This window comes from Pagrus pagrus (genome assembly GCF_965226575.1).
Source record: "Pagrus pagrus genome assembly, chromosome: 21".
Classification (NCBI taxonomy): Eukaryota; Metazoa; Chordata; class Actinopteri; order Spariformes; family Sparidae; genus Pagrus; species Pagrus pagrus.
The window spans coordinates 21,855,669-21,861,093 of NC_140208.1; positions in this window are offsets into that span (position 1 = coordinate 21,855,669).

Consider the following 5,425-nt stretch of genomic DNA (forward strand, 5'->3'; position numbering starts at 1 on the left):
TATGTACACCGATCAGCCATAACATTAAAACCACTGACAGGTGACGTGAATAACATTGATCATCTCATCACAATGCGATGTTCTGCTGGGAAACCTCGGGTGCTGGCATTCATGTGAATGCCACTTGACACGCACCACCCATCCAAACGCTGTTGTGGACCAAGTACACCCCCTCATCACAACAACACTACCCGATGGCAGTGGCCCCCCAGCAGGACAATGTGCCCTGACACACCACAAACACTGCTCAGGAACACAATAAAGGGCCCAAGGTGTTGACCGGGCCTCCAAATTCCCCACATCCCAATCTGATCGAGCATCTGTGAGACGTGCTGGAGCAGGTCTGATCCATGGAGGCCCCACCCCCCAACATACAGGACCCAGAGGATCCACTATTAAACGCCCTGGTGCCAGACACCACAGGACACCCTCAGAGGTCTGAAGTCCATGTCTGGACAGGTCAGAGCTGTTTTGGCTGCACAAGGGGAACCTTCACAATATTAGGCAGGTGGTCATAATGTTATGCCTGATCAGTGTATATTTCTATGTATACATTGTCTTTTTTTGATTAGATGACCGCTTGACACGCCTCTGTATTTCCATGCGTATCGGACATGAAGGAGGCGAAAGTAACCCATAAATTCCACCAGATCCGTGTTTGGTCTGTCTCCGCTCTGCCAGCTGAAAGGTTTCACTCTAGTCTATGTGCTTACTTCAACTGGCTCCGCTGCATTGCGTATCTGCTCCGTTGCAGCTCCAGCAGTCCGGACGCTTCTGTAGCAGATACGCAAGGCTTCTATTTCTGCCGGATGCTGGAGCACGGTGCATCAATACAGCTGAATTCAGCATAGAGCAGACAGGAAGTCACACACAGAAACAACAACATAACATCCGGACATACGTATAACTGCGGTCTCACGTGATTATTGCGAGAACTCCTTGGTCTTGCAACTCCAGCTGTCTGGCAGTGCTGAACCGTGCTGCACTCAAAACGGACGGACGACGGACCGTAGTGGAGCCGTTCTGCAATGTACATGCAACCAGTGGAATTCCCAGTAACTTCCTGTGCCCAGGCTCTAGAGAATACTGAGTAATTACTCATTAGGTTTAAGCCAGCGCTGTTTAATGTCAGAGCTGCGACACACTCATAGACTCGCGTTGGAATTGGAGAATGTGGAAGTGATGCGTGTCAGGGGGCAGCCAATAGTTCCAGCACTGATCACCAATCTTTTTTAGAGTTTTCCAAGCACACTGGCTGGTAAAATTATGAAATTACTGCATTTTGCTGACATTTTAAGGCATCAACTGACCTGTCATGAATAATGATAGTTTACATAGCCAGCTTTAGTCACAGTTTGATGTAAGATAACAATTGCATTTAGCTAGTTAGTTAATGTCAAGTCCAAGTAGGACTTGACATACCGGTGTGTATCTATTGCGAGTTCTCGCTCATCTTGTCTGGCGTGGCTTCCGTAGTGCAAGCGACTGTGAGGGAGACTCGCGTGAACGCGGAGCGTGCCTCCAGGCAAATATAGTATAGTGACTGTTTAGACTACAAAAATGTACTAAATGACGTCGTTTTGAGTAAACTCTGGATGTCGCCACTTCAGGACACTTGGATTGCAGCGGAAGAGCAGTATGGAGGAATATAACAAAGTTTTTGTGTAGTTTTATGGACCTATTTGTCTCGGATGCCATTAACGCTCGTTATATGGACTTTTGCTGCAGGAGGGTACCCCTGCGGGTCTCCAGCTGCACTTTGAGGAATAAGAAACTACACAGGACTTCTCATCAGCACGAGGGTGAGTCGATAATGACTGAATTTTGTTCTAGAGTGAACTATTCCTTTAAGACACTGACATGTCACATCCACACCACTGATTTCTCCTTTAGGACTTTTACTTGGTCTTTGGCTGATATACAGTTCTACAAGCTGTGATATACAGCCATATTAAGAGCATTATTTCATAAACACTGATGGCTGAAATAAAATTAATAATGTGAGGAGTGTTGATTGATCAGGACCATGGGTAGAAATATTTATTTTGGGTCCAGTGGGGCCTTGTAATCCATGAAAAGTCTGACTAATGATGCTCCAGAGAGCTGATAAGAATTTAATCTTCGCTATAGAGGCAGCAGGATTATTAGTGGTGCTGGAAGAGTTCAGATGGAAGACAAATCTCACGCTATGCGTGCATGCTCACATTTGTTTAGATGCATGTGTTTTAATGTAGTAACGCGGCGCATAGTGTTGACATCTAAATATTATATTTTGCTCTTTGTGTTTGTGTCCTTTGCCATATGTTTGAGTAATGGCTGTACTCTTGTGTGTGTGTGTACACAAAAGGGGCAGGACCCTATTGTTTTTGTGTTGGTTCAGTGACTTAAGCTGCTCAAATTGCTGTGAGCTGCAATGAGCTAGAAACACGAAAGTTGGCAAAATAGCTGGGGATGAAGTTTTGAGAGGCCACACCCCTCAAACAATAAGTCCAACTGACAAAATATTTGACACACAAAACAAGCTCATGGTGCTCAGTATTGGACGAAGCATATCAAAAGTTTAACGCTTATGCATATATTATTAATTTTTCAAGATACTGACCAATAAACTTTACAAAGGCGGGCCTAGCAGGTAAATAGCCCTTAATCATTAATGATATATCCAATCATTACATGCAAGATACAATAAGGATTATCACAACAAGCTCACCTTTACAGGGACTTGCCCCTCTGCCATCTGTAAGTTGTTCAGCAAGTTTTCAAATCTGCCGTGCAGGGAATGTTTCAGATATTGGAAACATCAGAGTTTAATTTTGAACTTTAAATTTAACTTTTGAATTTTTTGAATTTTTATTTATTTATTTTTTTCACAATTTGTGATGTTATGTATTTTGTACTTTGGAACTTACATTTTTTTTGCTCTCAGAGACCTCAGCCTCTCTCCCTATTTCATCTGTTGTTGCCTTTGAAGAAATTAATTCATGTGATCAGTTGAATTCCTCCCATGTATCAATGTATTGTTTTTGTATGTATCTCTTTTTTCAACATTTCACCAAGCTCTGCCTGGTTTGTGCCAACACTGGTGGTCACCAACATTCTGAACTTTCTAGTATGCCACTTAAACTGCTGAAACTACAAACTAATGAAAATAATCCTGTTTCAGACTAACTGGAAATGTGACAACAATTTGGTGGTAAATATAACTTTTTAAAAAAAAATGTATGTTGGAGAATGACTGAATTTGTGCAAATTAGATTTGTAATCGATACTAACTATTTGAAGAATGAGTGAGGTCTGCACTTATGTTTGAACTTTTTTTCATTCAGTGTGTTAAAGTTTATGAAGTTCTTTAACGAGCACACACTTCTGTCAGTGTTAGCCACAAGGGCATCCTTGTTCAGCATTCGCTGACAAAAGAGAAATGTGTAATCTTAATCTCAACCTGCCAGTCCGGCTCTTCAGAGCTCCAGCTAGCCTTAGCTCCTCTACTCAAGGTTGTCCTACGTCCAGCCTGTCAGAAATACAACACTGAGAAACAATTTCAAATGATATCTGGTTCCTGCCAACACTTTTCTTCTTTCTTCTCTGTCATCTTTTATTCCCCCCTCTCTCTTTTGTTCTTTGGGGCTGTAAATTGTTTCCTGCTAGGACCATAGTTTCTCCTTGAGCTTGTCATTGGTTTTCCCATTACAGGCGACTTATGATAAAGTTTGGTCTGTGGAGAGGGGTCGGCCAGCTAAAGTTTGTCTGTCTCTGATTGTGTGTGTGCCCGTGAGCTGTCCTTTCAGCTGGGTGGGACAGAATAGCACCGTTGTCTAAATTACATTTCCTAAAGTTTTTGGGAGTTTTGTTGAAAGTTTGAAATTGATCTGCTTCCATGTCTAAATTACATTTGTTCAAAGGGAATCAAGGTGCGACTTTGACATAAATAAAGCATTAGCATCATGGTGAATGATAGTGTAAACACCATTTTAAAAAACTTGAGGATGGATAACATATTGACAGAGACAGCTCTGCGCTGTGTAGCAGTAATGTTAAAAGTATATTGGGAAATATTTTCGGTTTATACCTTTCCAAAAGTGAGAGAAGTGGCGCTATAAGCCTAGCTTGGTATTAGGCTAGAAGCAGGGGAATACAGCTAGTCTTGCCTGGAGTCCAAAGTTTGACTTTGACTTTTGGCGAAACAAAAGTATATTCATATGAAAGTAGACCTTTTATATTTTTCTTCCACAACTAGTAGGATCAGCATGCTAGTAGCATAACAACATAGCAGCTTCTCCTTTTGGCAAACTGATTTACTGCTTTGTTACTGCATCTGCCTTGTTAGTTAACAAAGTTCTGGCGGAATAGCCATGATGTTAGGAGAGTTTAAGTACAGCCTCACGTCTGTGACTCACCCAGTCTTGCCATAACGCGTTGCTGAAAGCACCAGCTTTCTCCTCTGCAGCAGTTACTAAAAGGGAGCACCCAAACGTTTGGATTTTACCTTCACCGAGGCCACAGTCTTCAATCTCGCTGGATGAGCAACAGACTGCTTTGTGTTTCCCAAACATGTTCCAGATCCAGAGGAGACGGTGGGCAACCAGCTTCTCAGCCCAGCAGAAGTGAGAAATTTCCCCCAGAAAGAAACGGACTAAATGGAGTTAGGATAGATCAGAGCAATGCTGTGCTGAGACATATTTCCACAACTTACCAGGCAGTCTGACTTCCTCTCTCACTTTCCTCCATGACAGCTCCTTATTTGTCCTGTCTCGGTAAGAGTAAACACGTTATCATACAGCTCAGGGTGTCCACCAATGGCCAAGATTAGTGATAATTATCCTCTCCTAATGTTAATGTTCAATGTCCGGGACATCAGTGACATTAATGTCATGATGTCACATGCGTTTGATAAGCCACAAAAGCAAAGCTTAACGTATGTGTCTAGGCAGACACTAGAGAGCGTGTATTTCAAGCTTAAAGCTGCATTTATTGTGAGTTTTGTGGACCGCCTTGTTGTATTTATGTGCTGCTTCTGAACACTGTAAACTTTCGATTGCTCTTTGCCTTTGTGCTCATCACAAGCTGCTTTGAGCTTTTCCACTTTGCGGATTTAAGTCCTAATTTTGCTGCCATGTGAGTGCACAATAAGCCACATTTCTATCTGGGCCAAGGACTAGAGGAGGGTGAATGAGCCCGAGTTCGTTCACGGGCTGCTGAGTGATGGAAAGGTGACTACTGTGTCCCTCCATGGTCATTTCATCCTCCTCGTTGCGCTCTGACTGTTAGCTCTTTATCCTGCTCTCTCTTTCTCCTCTCTGCTAACCAACACGTACACACACACACACACACACACACACACACACACACACACACACACAGACACACACACACACACACACACACACACACCTGCAAACATACACTCACAGAATCTGGTGAACAG